This window comes from Hyaena hyaena, unplaced genomic scaffold, assembly GCF_003009895.1.
Source record: "Hyaena hyaena isolate Hyena2069 unplaced genomic scaffold, ASM300989v1 scaffold_105, whole genome shotgun sequence".
Taxonomy (NCBI): domain Eukaryota; kingdom Metazoa; phylum Chordata; class Mammalia; order Carnivora; family Hyaenidae; genus Hyaena; species Hyaena hyaena.
This window is the reverse complement of record NW_024080737.1, coordinates 763,019-781,645: the sequence shown is the minus strand read 5'-3', so window position 1 is coordinate 781,645 and position 18,627 is coordinate 763,019. Positions and strand designations below refer to the sequence as shown.

The 18,627-nt window shown below is 38.9% G+C and overlaps 1 pseudogene; it reads right to left on the bottom strand.

The window, feature by feature from the left end:
* Positions 1 to 314: 314 nt before the first annotated feature.
* LOC120234247 overlaps positions 315 to 18,627 on the bottom strand; it is a 30,235-nt pseudogene continuing 11,922 nt past the window's right edge.

The window sequence follows — 18,627 nt, the reverse complement described above, 5'->3', positions numbered from 1 at the left end:
ACATATTTATGAGCCCACTTTTTCACCCATTATTTTAGATTATTTGTACCCTCTCGTATCAATTCCTTATACCAAAGTATTATGAAATGTTTGAATGTAGTGGTTTATAGTTTCAGTAGTAACAGGTATTCTAATTCATGCTTAATGGTATCTTAAAGTATGAGATTTCATATCTCAGGCTAGGACCATACTACTAGAGCCCAAATCCTCAATATTACCCCAGAGCATCAGGCAGCTGCTGCAGGAGCAACCTGAGAGGGAACATTGAACCGTGTCACCATTGCAGCTTTGAAGGACACATGTAACTCAAAACCCTAGTCATTCAGAACAGTTGACACTGTGGTATTATTAAGCCTACTGCTCACAGAAGCTGAAGTCAGTTGGGTGCTCTTATTTATAGTGGGGACTCTTCCACCAACAATCTCATCAGTATTCCTCATTGGCCTCAGCAGAATAATGAAACACTTGAGAGCAAATATACAACCCAACAAACCACAGCTGAATGCCAAGACTGCAAATATTTCCACAGCTACTTTGAATTTGCCTTTGGTGCTCAGGTAAGCAGGGACAAAAGAGATGCAGACGATGAAAAAGACCAGAATCTCAAAGGTTAAGCATTTTCTTTCATAGTAATTATCTGGCAACTGGCAAGCAACAAAGGTTGTAAGAAAGCATAGCAAGGCCAGGAAGACATCAATCCCAAACACAGATTTGGGAAAATTCTATAGAACCTTCATCACATTCCAGAATAATCTTTATATTTCAAGATTCTATGTACACTCTTGTACACTCTTGGAGGCTCCAATACTAAGTAGGCTATGAGTATGAAGATCTCAACTAGAACAGAGATTAGCACAATGATTTTTTGATAAAGGAAGTGGATGGATAGGAGTCGGGCTTTGGATATAGAAATTCTGCAGGTTAAAAACAGTGAAATCGTCTTTCCAAGAATGCAAGACAGACAAATAGAAAAGCCCACTCACTGCCAAAGTGACATGGCGGGTCATGCAGGACCAGTTGTTCAGCTTGCCAATGAAAAGCATGGAAGATGGCAGTGTGATGACAAGAGAAAGCTGAATGAGAAAGCTCAGCTCCCAGTCATTGGCGTTCACAAGTGGAGTATGCCTGTGTATCACGTACACAATTGTGACTGCCAAGACCACAAGCACCCCAAAGATAGAGAGAATGGCAAGCAGGAATCCCAGGGCCTCATTGTAAGCAAGGAATTCCACCTCTTTTGGCATGCACTCACTCTTTTATGCATTTGACCAATAATCGTCACCACATTGTTCACACTCCCTTTGCCCTAATGAATAAAGAACAGAGGATTAATTCTGAGCAGTCAAAGACTTAGGGCAGGACTCATTGAGATCCCTTTATACAGAATATACAAAATCTAGAAAGAAAAAGGAAGGAAGGAAGGAAGGCAGGCAGGCAGGCAGGCAGGCAGGAAAAAAGAAAGAAAAAAAAGGGAGAAAGAAAGAAAGAAAGGAAGGAAGAAGAAATAAACAGCAATACAATCGTCTTAGAGTGTGCAACCAATATTACATATTGAGAATTATTTTTAGTTGTGGGAAGGTGGTCTGCCTTCTTGGTTTCAGCCTTTCCTATATGGGCCTTTTCCAGTAAGATGCCTCTTTTCTTTCTCTTCTCATTATCCCATTGAGAAGGGAGGTGTGTATCCTCATAAACCTGAGAATCCACAAATGGCTTACCATGGATGAGAAAATTAAAGCTACTCAGGTGAAACAATCAAGAGAATTGTGAGAAGGTTGATTAAAATACAAGTGTTTTCAGTCTTCCATTCAACATTACTGCCACCTAATGAAGGGAATCTTGTCTTTGTTCCTTCAGCTTTCCCCTCCCTACCCTCCAGAGGCTGATTCCAGAGAACAAGCATGAAGGACTGAGAATAAGAAGGGAAACAACAGTCCCTGGGAAACTCAGTCAGTTAAGATTCTGACTTTGGCTCAGGTCACGATCCCACAGTTTGTGGGTTTGAGCCCTGTTTTGGGCTCTTTGCTGACAGCTCAGAGCCTAGAGCCTGCTTCAAACTCTGTGTCTCCCTCTCTCTCTGCCCCTCCCCAGCTCTTCTCACGCTCTCTCACACACAAGTAAATCAACAAGCATTTAAAACAGTTTTTTTTTAAAGAAAGGAAACAAAACCAAAAACAACTGTGTTGACAAAGTTCCATAGGAGTGTGTTACAATGTAGAAAAAGGTATTTGAGATGAATTCATAGTAAATTATCAAATGGATCACTTCAATGTTCTTTCTAATGTACAGGTGATGATTGGAATTCCCTTTTAACTACTTCTCACTGCTGGACTAGACTTCTCTTGCTAAAACTCTTCAGAGACTGAGTCATGTGAGGTTCAGGGAGTTGTTCAGGTTACACTGTGCTTATTTTCTATTTGGGGAATTTTTACATTTTTAAAAATTCTTGAAATAAATTGTTATGGAGGGCCTTTGGGCAAAGGATAAGTACAGCTTTTGAGTTATCTTTAAAGATAGAGATAAGCAGAGATAAAAGTATACCTACTCCAAGATGCTTCATAAAGCTAAGCAACCAAACCCAGCCAAAATCCTGGCATGAAGAGCAGAAATTCAGCAGGTTGTGGAAAAGAATTCATGGAGCACTAGTTAAAGAATTCATCTGTAAAATTCATCTTACAAACCTTGAGTAATTATGGCCTTAATTCCATTGTCTTTGGGGATGGAATTCTAGGTCTTATAGTTCCAAACTGAGATAATTCAGTAGAACACAGAACTGTAATTCACCTATTTTTCCAATTATTCACAATTTTTTTACATAAATAATAGTTAATGTATTTTAGAAATTGAGATAATGTTAAGTACTTTTTATGAAGCCATTTATTCACATTTCACATTTCATTTTTAAAAATTTTCTTCTGTTAAATCCTTTCTGTTAAATTCCCAACAGTAGCAGCTTCAGAACTGAAACCCAACATTATGGGTTTTTTTCACACTGCACAGAATATCCAACAGTTCAAAGGATTGTAATGATTTTTGTTACAAGTTGTTTACACGTATTTATAAAGATAGCTCCTAAACTCCTCTTTACCAAAGCGTGCTTACTCTAATTGTATTTCAATATCAATGAAAAATATGATCATCTCTACCTGGTTCCCGTGACACATGTCCATCAGCACATGGGATGCAGTCAAAGCAACATATTGGTTCCCCTTGACGAATCTCCTTCCGGGTCGCAGGATGACATAGATCAATACACACTGAGTGGGGAAACCAGCAAAGACAAATTCAATCAATGCATATAACAAAACCTTTTGTCTCCACTGGAAAAAATAAAAAACACAAAAACAAAAACAAGGAGTTCATGTTTGGATTTCTATTGGCTTTGTGATATCTCAGGAAACCCAGGATAGCTAGGCAAGAATGCCAAAGAGAATGAATGACACCTGGAGAGTCTAGAGAGGAATTTTGCTAAAAGTCAATCTTATGGTTGATTCTAGAAAGTCAGATTCACCTTAAAGCTAGCTCTTTCCAACTTTGGGGCCTCAGACCAGCCTTCATGCCCATGATAGTCTGGGGAAGGGACAATTTGCCAAAACTGTTTCTGCTTGTGGGGAGCCTGTGACCCCAAGAATTATCTGGAGAGCCTGAAAAAGATTTCTTCTCACAAGGCCATCCCAACATAGTCTGTAAGTTAAAGAGGGTCAGTAGAAAAGAAAAACAAAAGATCTTTTCCATGGGAAAAATTGGCAGGGCAGAAAAGGAAACATGGACAAGGCATAACACTGGAATATTTTCTCACAAAAGGGAGTTTAGAAAGCTCAATGGCAAATGCAGGTCTCCCTTTATATTCTACATGGATATACACCTTCAAACCCGGTACAAATGCAGTGTTTATAAATCAGTCTATATCTTAATGTAAATGAAAAGCTTCCTATGTAAAAGGGAGATAAAATGTTGTTTCCATTAAGGAAAGATTTATTTTGAAAAGTGAATAATCATATTTATATTTATTCTGGAAACCAGAATCTTCCTATGTTGGGTTTTGCAGGTGAAATATGAATTAGATAACAATAAAAATATTAAACATCTCTGAGATCAGATATGGTACAGTAATATTACTGAAATATGTATTGTTATCCACAATAGATAGGCTTCTTACAAGGTGTGTGTATGTGTGTGTGACCACTGAATGAACTGGATTTCCTCTCTCCTGACCTAGTCTTCTGAAAAGAGCTCTTTATATACCTTTCTTTGAAAATCATCAGGGGCGTCTGGGTGGCCCAGTCGGTTAAGCGCCCGACTTCGGCTCAGGTCATGATCTCACGGTTCATGGGTTCGAGCCCCGTGCTGGGCTCTGTCCTGACAGCCAGCTCAGAGTCTGAAGCCTGTTTCAGATTCTGTGTCTCCCTCTCTTTCTCTCTGACCCTCCCCTGCTCACACTGTCTCTCTTTCTCTCGAAATAAGTAAAACATTAAAATGTTTCTTGGCGTGTCTGCTAGCTTTTCCTCTAGCTACATTCTCTGTTGTTTCTCTTCACTATCTGGCACCCTCGATCAACCTTTCCTTGAGATGCAGACTCTCTTGGCTTCCATTAGGCCTTATATTTATTTTTTCAGCTCTACATCCTCCACCTTCCTCATCACTGTGGGCATTTTCTTAGGTTTGTTCCTTAATCCTCTGCTTTTATTTCTTGATATAAAGCAGCTCATTCACTCTTTTTTTTCAACCATCAGTTCTATATAAGAACTCCCAAATCTTGATTTCTACCAGCATATCCCACCTGACTTCTAATTCCATATCCGAAACTTCCAACATATCCCTACTTTGCATTTCTACCATCAACTCCAATTCAACATGTCCAAAACGATCCCCATTAACCCTATTCCTCTTCCCAAATTTCCCATTTCTGTCACTGACACCAACATTCTCATCCATAACTTCCAACTTCATCTTGTATTACTTGCATATATATATCCTCCCCTTTACTCAGCTCCATCTGCTCACCAACCTCCAGATTCAGTTTTCCATCATGAGTTAAGTCATATCTGATACTGTCCACTAGTTATTTGATGCAGACACTTCCAAGTCCAGTAAGACATCCAGAATGTGACTATTATGTGCCACTTCCATCACATCTATCTTTGTTCCAGCACCCGCATTATTTTGGATTATTTTATTGGTCTTCTAATTGTTTACCTTTTTCTACTCTTATTCACCCCAGCCCACTCCTTCAGCCTATCTGCAACATGGCAGATAATTTTTTTAACCCTAAATGAGACCATTACTCTCCTCTCTCAAGACTCTTCTGTGGCTCCCCCTTTTCACTCAGTGTTAAAGCCAAAGTCCTGATGTAGCCAATAAGACCCTATGTGATCTACTCTCTCGCCTCTGTTCCTCATCTCCCATTATTCTCCTCCCTCCCTTCTTCTAGCCACAGTGACCTCTTTGCAATTTCTACAAAATGCCAACAATGCCCCTACCTCAGGGCCTAGAAGTTGCCATTTCCTCTGCCCAAAATTCTCCTCCCCTAGATAATGCATGGATTCACTTCCCTTTAAGTTTTTATTCAAATGTCACCTCAGTGAGTCCTTCCCTGACCATATAATGTGAAATTATATCCCCTCCTCCATCATTCCCTATCTTAATCCTTACAACTTTTTCTTTACAGCACCATCATCCTTTAAGATAACATAGGGGTATTTCTTGTTTATTGCCTATTTCCTCCCACTGAAATGTTAGTTCTGTTAGTAGAGATTTGTTCTGTTTTGTATAGTGATGTATCCCCAGTTCTTAAGATAGTGTCTAGCATCTATAATATTGTGCTCAATAAATATTGGCTCAGTTAATTAATTGATTTTATTGTAGGTGCTGTGAAGGCAGTATTTTGAGGTTGTGTGTGTGTGTGTGTGTGTGTGTGTTTGCTTTTGTTTTGTATTTCTTTCCCTTTATTTAGTAGTTTGTGAAATAACAGGTTAGTTCCAAAGAATCCTCCAAAGCTGATCAATTTTGGAAGGAGGAGAATATCATTATGAACTTAAGGATTTAAAAATGTGTTTTATTTTACTGCATTTCTTTTCTTTCTTGATGCTCAAATTATCCAATTTTTGACCAGGGAGAACTCCTGCTTTGATCCCACATTTTTTTTTCTTTTTTAAAGTATAGCTGACAATGTTATGTTAGTTTCAGACGTACAACATAGTGATTCCACAAGTCTGTATGTCACCCTATGCCCACCACAAGTATAGCTACCATCTGCCACCATACACTATTATAGTACCATTGACTATATTGCCTATGCTCTTTCATTCCCCATGACATATTCATTCCATAACTGGAAGCCTGTACCTCCCACCCCCCTTCACTTGTTTCATCTATTCTCCTCACTCCTCTTCTCTCTAGCAATCATCAGTTTGTTTGCCTTTCTCTCTCTAGCTTATTTCACCTAGAATAACACTTTCTAGGTCCATCTATGTTATTGCAAATGGCAAGATCTCATTCTTTTTTATGTCTGAGTAATATTCCATTATATACATATACACACCACTTCTTCTTCATCCATGGATGGACACTTGCATTGCTTCCATATCTTGACTATTGTAAATAATTCTGCAATAAACATAGAGGAGCATACATCTTTTTGAATTGGTGTTTTTGTTTTTATTTCCTTTGGGTAAACACCCAATAACAGAATTATTGGATCATATGGTATTTCTATTTAATTTTTTTAGGAAAATCAGTACTGTTCTCCACAGTGGCTGCACCAACTTACATTCCCACCAATAGTACACAACAGTACACAAGTGTTCCTTTTTCTTCACATGCTTGCCAACACTTATTATTTCTTAATATTTTTATTGTAACCATTCTGATAGATATAAGGCAATATCTCACCACAGTTTTCATTTGCATTTCCCTGATGATGAGTAACTTTGAGCATCTTTTCATGTGTTTGTTTGCCATCTGTATGTCTCTTTTTTTTGAAAAAAATATTTAGGTCCTTTGCCCATTTTTTTAGTTGGATTATTTGTTTTATGGTGTAAAAGTTGTATAAATTATTTACATATTTTGGACCCTAGGCCCTTATCAGATATGTCATTTGCAATATCTTTTCCCATTCACTGTGTTGACTTTTCATTGTGTTAATGGGTCCCTTTGTTGTGCAAAAGCTTTTATTTATTTATTTATTTATTTATTTATTTATTTATTTATTGCTCGTTTCCCTTGTCTGAGAAGACATATCTAGTAAAGTGTTACTAAGGCTGATGTCAAAGAAATTATTGCCTAAGTTTTCTTTTAGGATTTTATGGTTTCATGTCTCATAATTAGGTCTTTAATCCATTTTGAGTTTATTTTTGTGTATGGTATAAGAAAGTGGTCCAGTTTCATTCTTTTGCATGTCCAGTTTTCATAGTACCATTTATTGAAGAAACTGTATTTTCTCCATTGTATACGCTTGCCTCCTTTGTTGTCGATAAGCACGGGTTTATTTCTGGGCTCTCTATTCTGTGCTATTGATTCCATGTGTCTATTTTTGTGCTAATACCATGCTGTTTTGATTACTACAGCTCTGTAGTATATCTTGAAATTTCATTATACCTCCAGCTTTGTTCTTCTTTCTCAAGATTGCTTTGACTATTCAGGCTCTTTTGTGGTTCCATACAAATTTTAGTATTATTTGTTTTAGTTCTAAGAAAAATGTGGCTGGTATTTAATAGGGATTGCATTGAATCTGTAGATTCCTTTGGGTATTATAGACATTTTAATAATATCAATTCTTCCAACCCATGAGCATGGAATATATTTCTATTTGTTAAGCTGTCTTCAATTTTTTTTTATCAATGTTTTATAGTTTTCAGAGTCTAGGTTTTTCATGTCCTTGATCAAGTTTATTCCTAGGTATTTAATTCTTTTTGGTTCAGTTGTAAATGGGACTATTTTCTGAATTCCTCTTTCTGCTTTGTTACTAGTGTTTATAAACACAACCAATTTCTGTGTATTGATTTTGTATCCTGTAATTTCAGCAAATTCATTTGTTACTTCCAATAGTTTTTCGGTGGCGTCTTCAGGGGTTTCTGTGATTAGTATCAGATCATCTGCAAATCATAACAGTTGAACTTCTTTCTTACCAATTCATATGCTTTTATTTCTTTTTCTTTTCTGATTGTTGTGGCTAGAAATCCCACTATTTTGACTAAAAGTAGTAAGCATGGACGTTCTTGTCTTGCTCCTGACCTTAGAGGAAAAGCTCTCAGTTTTTCACCACTGAGTATAATGTTAGCTGAGGTGTTTTTCATATATGGTATTTATTATATTAAGGTATGTTCCCTCTAAACCAACTTTGTTGAGAGTTTTTGTCATGACAAATGTTACACTTTGCCAAATCTGTTTCTGCATCCATTGACATGATCATATGATTTTTATCCTTCATTTTGTTTATATGGTGTATCGTGTTGAATGATTTGTGAATATTGAACTATCCTTCCATCCCCAGAATAAATCTCACTTGATTGTGGTGAATGATCTTTTTAATGCATTGTTGACTATGGTTTGCTAATATTTTGTTGAAGATTTTTACAAGAGATCTCTTCACCTATCTTCCTTTTTCTAAACACTTTTTTCTGGAGCATCAGGGTGGCTAGGTTGGTTAAGCATACAACTGTAGGTCAGGTCATGATCTCACAGTTCATGGGTTCAAGCCCAGCATCAGGCTCTGTGCTGACAGCTCAGAGCCTGAAGGCTGCTTCAGATTCTGTGTCTCCCTCTCTCTCTGCCCCTCCCCCCTCACACTCTGTCTCTCTTTCTCTCAAAAATACATAAATATTTTTTTTTAATTTTAATACTTTTTTAATTTTGCTGTTTTGCTGGGGTGCTTTCCCTTACCTTCTTTTCCAGATGTCTGATCTGTTCTTCTACATCTTCTAATCTACTCTTGATTCCCTTTAGTGTATTTTTCATTTCAGTTATTATATTCTTCAACTCTGACTGGTTCTTTTTTTACATTTTCTATCTCTTTGTTAAAGAGAGTTCTTCCACTTTTCTCTCAATCCCATGAGCACCTTTATGATCATTACTTTAAACTCTTCATCAGGCATATTGCTTAATTTCATTTAGTTCTTCTTCTGAGGTTTTCTCTTGTTCTTTCATTTGAGGCATATTCTTGTCTCCCGATTTTGCTTAACTTTCTATGTTTGTTTATATACATTAGGCAAAACTGCCACTTCTCCTACACTTGAAGGAATAGTCTTATGCCTGGTTGTCCCCTGTGTAGGCTGTGCCTCGTGACTTTGGCTGGCTCGCCAGAGCTGTGTCTGGTGTGGGCTGGGGCTCCCAGAGTACTCTGTAATGGAGTTACCTGTAATGGAGCCGCCCTGCTAAGATGGCCAGAGCTGAAGTGGGTTCTGGGACTGGGGTGGTCCTGGCACTCTCCACAGAGAGGGTGCCTTGGCAGGACAGCTCCAGCTGAAGTGGGGATAAGCCAGGGTGCCCTAGGGTGCTGAGCACAGGGTTTGCCCTGGTGAGGCAGCTGGAGGAGTGTGGGCTGGGAGGTCCCAGGGGGCCCCATGCAGGGGCCCCCTGGTTGGATGGCTAGAATGGAGGCAGGCACACACCAGGCATTCCCAAGCCACTCTGCACAGGGGGCACTTTGGCAGGGTAGCTGGAGCTAAGGCAGGCATAGCCAGGAGATCTCAGACAGCACTGTACCAGGGGTACCCTAGCAAGCCATCTGGAGCTGAAATGACTTGGGCCTGGAGTGTTCTAGGGTGCTGTGTTCCTGCGTCATCTTGGTCTGAGTGCTGGAGCCATCGTGAGCACTGACTAGGGATGTCCTGGTGGGCACTGACCTATGTCCTCCTTGTGGGGTGGCTGGAGCTGGTGTGGGCCCAGGAAACACTGAGGCAGCAGGCCAGTAGGGTGCACAGATCCTGTTCCTGTTCACACTCTCAAGGTGGAGAGGAAACATAAACCCCCGCACTCACTAGCCCCTCCAGTTCAGAGAGAGCTCCAGCAGCTCCCCACCTTTAGACAGGGTTCTAGGGCTCGTCCCTTCATATTCCCTAGTTGCTCTTTTAAATCTCAGCTTTTTTTTCTATGTGCCCTTGGGCAGACAACCCTGCCTGAGGTCATCTCAGGGTACTATCCCTCCTCCTTGCAGCTTCCAGTGTTGGGGCGGGGGTTCCCTTTGTTACCGAGTCTCCATCTCTCCTGTGTTCTCAGTGTGGCCTCTATCTTTTGTTGTGCAGAAGCTGTTCAATCGCCCCATCCCCCCCCCCCCCCCCCCCCCCCCCCCCCCCCCCCCCCCGCCCCGTTCCTCTTCAGGAGGAACTGCTCTATAAGCAGATGTAGATTTGGTGTGTCCATGGAGGAGGTGAGGTCAGGGTCCTCCTATGTTGCCATCCTGGACTGGCATTCAGGGCAGTGGTTTTTTGCAGTGCTTAACAAGAGGTGGGCTCATAGTAGATGCTTAGTAAATTCGTATCGAAGTCATTTGAACCAATTTCAGTATCCAAATATGACCCCAATTTTAATAAGAAAAAAAATAAGATTATTATTTTCTAGTGAAACATTATTAACTAAAAATCAACTACTACATTTTATTATTCTTCCATTAAATTTTACTAAAATGAGGATTCTATGAACCTATACAAGCAGTAACAACTCTTTTTTCATGCAAAATAATTATATTAAGTACCTGCTATATGCCTAGCAGTAGGAATACAAAGTGAAAAGCCTCAGACTTCATTGAGGGAGAGAGCTCTAGACTACAGAAGATAGTTTATACTCTAGGCCTAAGGCAGTAGAAGTGTTTTATGTCTAGTACTGTACTCCTAGCCACAGGTGGCTCTTGAACACTTGAAATGTGGCCAATGTGACTAAGGAACTGAATTTTTAATTTTATTTAAGTTTAATTAATTTAAATCGTATAAGCTACATGTGAATGTGGGCTACTTATTTGGACTGTACAGCTCTAGGTCAAAGAAATAAAATACAGAAGAGAGCTGTGGCCCTTCCGGTGGCACACACTGATAAGATTTTCGTTTTATACCCTGTCATAATGTTTGAGTGCTGCCTAAGGATGGGCCAAGAAAGGGAGGGATGTGTGTGTAGGTGTGTGTGCTTCTGTGAGTATGTAGGAGTTTATAAATGTTTACTGCCACCCATGAAAAGCAGAGAGCAAAAAAAGAATAAAAAGAGATGAAAAGAGAGATTTAAAAAAAAAAAAGATCTTCTAGGTGTCTGGCATAGGACAGGAGCTCAGAAATCTTAATTTCTTTGTTATTTTATTCTTAGATATTTTCCCAGCAGGATTTGGAAGACTGTTTGGGTATATCACATCTCAGGTCTAAAGGGCCACACCAGGGGCACCTGGGTGGCTCAGTCGGTTAAGCCTCTGACTTCAGCTCAGGTCATGATCTCAGGGCTCGTGAGTTCAAGTCCGGCCTTGAGCTCTGTGCTGACAGCTCAGAACCTGGAGCCTGCTTTGGATTCTGTGTCAACCTCTCTGCCCCTCCCCTGCTCATGCTCTGTCTCTCTGTCTCTCTCTTTCTCAAAACTAAATAAAAATCAAAAAGAACTTTTAAAGGGCCACACAAGAAGAGAGAAGATACATGAACAAGAAACAAGATGAAAACAGACCCTGCACCCTGAAATAAGTCTGCACTGTTAAAGAAAAAACGCTGGCTGCACAGACTCCCATTTTCCGCTCTTTGACTCCTGCTGGATCCTTTCATTCTGAGATCCACATGGAAGATTAAATTGTCAGTGCTTTTCAGCCACCTGATCATTTTACTGTGACGTAGCAGGTCACCCTGTAGTAAACACTGAACTGGAATATCAAAGGCCGTAGTCCTGCTTTCCTAGAACTAATATTTCATGAAGGGTAAAAAGTTCAGCTATCTGGAAGTCACGGGGTTTCTTCTGGTAAGTGACAAGGTTTCCCCTATTTTTCTCCATTACTTCAGGGGCTGTCTTTCCCTAGTGTACCCAGAGGACCCAGTCTCTAGCTCACCAACTGCTTCTCAGTCCTGCATATCAAAGACCTCCTGTTGCTATAGGAAGAAGAGAAAAAAGAATATAATAATAGGGGCACCTGGGTGGCTCAGTTGGTTAAGGGTCAGACTTCAGCTCAAGTCATGATCTCACGGTTCATGGGTTCGAGCCCCATGTTGGGCTCTGTGCTGACAGCTAGCTCAGAGTCTGGAGACTGTCTTAGGATTCTGTATCTCCCTCTCTCTCTGACCTTCCCCTGCTCATGATGTCTCTCTCCCTCTCTCAGAAATAAATAAAACATTAAAAAATTTTTAAGAATTATAATAATAAAATAAACAATGACATAAACAACAATAATTCACAATCAATAAATAATAATAATGGGAAATATAAGGAATATAACAGTGTTTATGTACAGTAAACATTACATCCAAAGATAATGCATTTAACCCTCAAACTTTATGTTTACTACCTCTCAGAACAATTTTAAAGACAGTATTTTGGAAACTCATCTGTCTCTCCTATAATCTCTTGATAGAAGATTTATTCAATGATACATCAAAGCTTGTTGAACATCAAAGCTTGCTGAGATACATGTGCACACATCCACATACTATACTGGTAGCTAGTGTTCCCTAGCCCAAATCATATTATGAGTTTGTAAGTCCTCCCTTCCACAGTTTGGCCCTGAGAATAAATAAGGAAAAAAAAAGGATGCAGAAATTAAATCCCTCTAGAACTACCATCAAAAAGAGAGAGAAAGACCAGAGGATAATGGTAGGTGCTAAACTGTGACTTTTTCCACACATCCTCTCAAAAACACCACACAAACTTTAAAAACAAAACAAAATAAAACCACACATGACTACAACTTTAGTATAAAGAACCTGAGAATACTATGAACTCTGAAGTACTTGTATATAGAGAAATAGCCATTATTAAATCCCAGCAAGGCCATCTCTAGAGTTCCTCACTCATCTCTGGGTATGTGGAAAATGAATGGAATCTTAAGAAACTATGCAGAGAAGAATAAGGGGAACAGAGAATCTAAGTCTGATGGAGAACAAACGAATCACTCCTAGGAAGACAATGTCCCAGTCGGCATTGAAACAGGTTCAAGACCATGTAGAGACAGCACTGGCTACAGAAAGTGAGACTCAAGGTGCCCATCTCAGGACAGCACCACTTCTATGGGACTAGAAGGTATATGAAGAGGGAGAGGTGCCTTTCTGAGATTCAGTAGAAAGGGAAAGAAGAAGGGAAAATTAAGAATCCTACCAAGAGTGACTCATAAAACCAAGAGAAACATTAAGCCTTCTCTTACCACAAATGTCATTATCTTAAATGAACTACTCTTCACTCTACTAGTAGAAGACGACAGTTTTGAAATAGGGATTTGTAAAACACCAAAACTCCTATCTTTGTCTATGAACAAAAATAGAATTGTGCCTTTAGGTAAGTTTACTATAAGAAGAAAATAGAAAATAAAAATAAAAACATTCCAGCAGAAAAAAATTCCCGTAGATTTAAATTCCCATCAACACATATACATGCATAATCATTAACCAGAAAAATAATGTAATGGCATTTTATTTTTTAATTTTTTTAAGAAGTCCTCATGCCCAGTGTGGAGCCCAATGTAAGGGTTGAACTCAGGACACTGAGATCAAGACTTAGGTTGAGCCAAGATCAAGAGTCAGATGCTTAACCAACTGAGCCATCCAGGTGCCATAGCATTTTAAATAAATGTTCTAGCACTACAATTAAATATTCTCAAAAAAGCACTTGGAGCTGCGCAAAAATATGTTGAGTTAGGTATTTAAAAATTTAAAAATATAAATAAACACAAAACTGGAAAAAATTTTAAAAAATTATTTTTTAGTTCAGGAAAGAAACTAAAGACAAAATAATACCATTTCAGAAATTAAGATAAGGGGCGCCTGGGTGGCTTAGTCGGTTAAGCGTCCGACTTTCGCTTAGGTCATGATCTCAGGGTTCGTGGGTTTGGGCCCCGCGTCGGGCTCTGTGCTGACTGCCAGCTCAGAGCCTGGAGCCTGTTTCAGTCTGTGACTCCCTCTCTCTCTGACCCTCCCCTGCTCACGCTGTTTCTCTCTCTCTCCTAGAAATAAGTAAAACATTTTTTAAAAAATTAAAAAAAAAAAAGAAATTAAGATAAAAGTTACAAGGCACTCAAAAACAAATATACTTGAGTGAAAATTTAATAAGGGGCATTGAATAAAGGCTGGAAAACAGCCAAAAGAATAAGAGTGAAATAAAGAAAAAGGCAAAAACTATCAGAGAGAAAAACAGATAAAATAGAAGACAGACCAAGGAAATCATACCCTTTGATTGGAGTACTTGAAGAAAAGTCAAATGATAAAACTAATATTTAAAACTACAGTCCAAGAGAATGTTCCAAAAACAAAAGACCAGAATCTGTATATAGAAAAGATACACTATTCTTGAAAAGTATATTTGTACTTGTACAAATATTATACTTGTATTATATTTGAAAAAATTGACTGGAATAACTAACTCTCGATGTCTGATATTCCACAGTGCCTGAAACAATATAGACATGTAATTCGTTGTGTATATAAACAAAATAAGATGTCCAAGTAACTAACATTTAATGATTCAGTATTCCAAAATACTGTTGCATTCTTTTTCATCAGGAGCTCAAATGTAGAGTTTGTGAATATATATTCTCCAACCTTCACAAAGGCAACCTCTCCATTATCAACTAATTGCCAATTTAGAATATCATAGTACCCAGTCACATCTCCATTTTCATCAATTTCTATTCTCTCTCCATTATGGGTGGTAAACTTAAGTGTGTTCAAACAGTACATTTAACTAGAAAAAGAGGAGGCAAAAAGCAATTTGTAAATATTTGATTGCCTAAAAAACAGGGTTTATAAAGAAAATCTCAGAATTCATATCTAATTCATGTGACTGGATTTTTTCCTTTTCCTCCCTACCTCTGCTATCCAATACAACAACTTCTGGCCATATGCGACAATTGAAAACTTGAAAGTGGCTGGCCAAATTGAGATGAGCTTTAAGTATAAAATGCACACTGATTTGCAAAGACCTAGTTTAAAAAAGTGTAAACCATCATTAATTATTTTACATTATTTTATATATTATCATGATTATGACTACATGTTAAAATGCTATTCTGGATCAAATAAAACTTATTAAATTTAATTTCATCTGGTTTTTAAATTTTTTTTAATTTAGTTACTAGAAAATTTTAAATTGCCTATGTGGCTCATACATTCCTATTAAACAGCATTGGTTAGGCAGAGCAGTGCCTAATATTTCCTAATATCTCCATATCTAGGGAACCTTCCCCCCTAGATTTCTTCCACTTATGGATACCAGTCTACCCCCCTTACAATTCCCTTCCCTATATGTCTGATGGTAGAGACATGAAGATCAACCAGATCCACTCCCTACCTTGCAAAGCTTACAATCCAGTGGAGAGGTTAAACACATAAACAGGTACAAATAGTAAAATTCAATGTGCCTCTATGTTACTGCATGGAAAGAGTGTTGAAAAAGCATGGGAGAGAGAGTGGCTAACTAATTGCCTTAGGAAAATATAGGTTTCCCCAGGAAGTGGCTATCTGAGCTGAGTTTTTTAAAAAATTAGTAGGAATTCACCTGAAAAATACTGGGACAAGGAGATTCTAACCCAAGAGAATAACATGTGGGACAAGGATTCCTCCACAAACCAGGGAGGCCAAACAACTTGGTGGAAGCAGCCTGAATTATGATGTCTGATGAGCTGATATCATATTCTTGTTCTTTCAAATGTCATGACTGGGGCGCCTGGGTGGCTTAGTCGGTTAAGCGTCCGACTTTCGCTTAGGTCATGATCTCGTGGTTTGTAGGTTCGAGCCCCGCATCGGGCTCTGTGCTGACTGCCAGCTCAGAGCCTGGAGCCTGTTTCAGTCTGTGACTCCCTCTCTCTCTGACCCTCCCCTGCTCACGCTGTCTCTCTCTCTCTCTCTCTCTCTCTCTCTCTCTCCTAGAAATAAATAAAAAAAAACATAAAAAAAATTCAAATGTCATGACTTTGGGCAAGTCATATATCTTAACAAGCACTAGATTCCTGGTATGTAAGAAGAGGGCAATTATTCCTGCCCTACCTCTGTTATAGAAATTAATATAACTTTAAGTCTTTAGTAAGTCAATATACCAAGATAAGTATTAAAATAATCACCATTCACTCTGGAGTAGGACCACTCCAGGTCACCTACCCTTTTATCTCTCCTTCTTCCTTTTGCCATATGCTGTTCTCAACCAACATGAAATCTACATCAAAGTTCATGAGGGTGACTTTTACTGGCAAGTCCATTGGGAAGAGGAATTTTTTTCCCTTTCCAATCTTCAGAAGAGTTAAGAAAGGAAATGTTCAAAGCCTACCAGTCCCTGACCATTCTCTAGAACAATGCTGTCACAATTTCATCTGTTTATCACCACTGGATGGTAGGGTACAGCTCCCTACCACCCAGCTATACATAAGAATTTAGAGATATGTCCAAATAAGCCACAAGAGTAAAAGGTTTTTATCAAATATATATATTCTGATCAAATCTGCTAATGGGACAAGCTGAGAAGAATGAGTATGGAATGCATTGTCATTTTAGTTTTAAATAAATTTTAAAAATTTACTTCGACACATTTATGAAGCATTCTTTTTTTTTTTTTTTAATGTTTTATTTATTTCTAGGAGAGAGAGAGAGACAGCGTGAGCAGGGGAGGGTCAGAGAGAGAGACACAGACTCTGAAACAGGCTCCAGGCTCTGAGCTGGCAGCACAGAGCCCGACGCGGGGCTCGAACCCACGAACCGCGAGATCATGACCTAAGCGGAAGTCGGACGCTTAACCGACTAAGCCACCCAGGCGCCCCTATGAAGCATTCTTAATCAGCCTGTTAACCCTCTCTAGTGTGATGTACTGCTTTTCGGGTTTGACTTACTGACATCTTATGGGCTATGTGTCAGGGAGCATGAATCCTGTCATGGACTATCCCACAAAATATACCCTGACACTATGTGGTCTTTTGACCCTTACTAAAGTCTCTTCTTTGCAATTCTAATATGTATTTGTTGCTCTTTGAGTAATTTAAATCATTATATTGAAATATTAAAATAATGAATTAGATGATTGATATTTACCATATAGGATCCTTTTTCTTATAAAACAGGTACCCAAAGGATTTCTTTTAAAATGAAGGAACTGCCCCAAGACTTTAAAATATAACTTAATTTCTCATTCTGAATCTACCACAATTTCCCCAGTACCAAGAAATACACCTTGCACTCAGGTCTTGCTTTACAAATTTCATTCTCCAATAAATGGAAACAGGACTCTTTACGGAAATGGCTGACTTGACTATTGACCTAAGGCAGAGAAAGTACAAGATGAGCCTGGAACATCTTGGGGTTCCAGAAAATAAGAAAGTACTCAGACATGATAAAGATGTACCAAAAGGAAACAAGAGCTAGCTCAAAGTGGCTCTCAATAGTCAAATCTGGGAAATTCTGAGCAGCAGAAGAAATAATGATAGTTGTGCATTATTCTGCTCATAGAATGGAAATAAATATCATTGAGTCTACATTGATATAATTAAATCAGAGGGAGAGAGTAGAATTCCGGTTAATAAATGTAGAAGAAATGAAGGAAATAGAAAGTCACCATTTTTAAACAAAACAGTAATGGTTGTTTCAGGCAAAAATCATCATCAATGGATGTTAAAATTTGTGGGCAAAGTCATGATTGGAAACTTTATTTTCAGATCCTCAAAATATTGCCCCCGCAAGATAATTACAAAGGGAAACACACTTTACAGTGGAAAAGCCTGGTGACATCACTGTTACTTAGTAATGAAAGTTAATGTCAAAAATAAGACATAATGACATCATGTACCTCCTGCTATGAGGCATAAAAAAGATACATTAAACGTCTGACTCCTGGTTTCAGCTCAGGTCATGATCTCACATTTGGAAAAATCGAGCCCTGCAACTAGTTCTGCGGTGACAGCATGGAGCCTGCTTAGGATTCTTTCTCCCTCTCTCCACCCCTCTCTACTCACGTTGCCTCTCTGTCTGTCTCTCTCTCAAAATAAATAAACTAAAAAAGAAATTTTTAGGGGCGCCTGGGTGGCTCAATTGATTAAGCATCTGACTTCAGCTCAGGTCACGATCTCACGGTCTGTGGGTTTGAGCCCCGGGTTGGGCTCTGTGGTGACAGCTCAGAGCCTGGAGCCTGCTTTAGATTCTGTGTCTCCCTCTCTCTCTGCCTCTCTCTCACTTGTGCTCTGTGCCTCTCTCAAAAATAAACAAACATTTTTTTTAATTTTTATTAAAATTTTTTATGTTTTTTATTTATTTTTGAGAGGCAGAGAGAGACCAAGCGAGCAGGGGAGGGTCAGAGAGAGAGGGAGACACAGAATCTGAAGACAGAGACCAGGCTCTGAGCTAGCTGCCAGCACAGAGTCCGATGCGGGGCTCAAACCCACAGCCATGAGACCATGACCTGAGCTGAAGTTGAATGCTTAACTGACTGAGCCACCCAGGCTCCCCTAAAAAATTTTTTTCAGAAATTTTTAAAAGGATATACCATATCAAA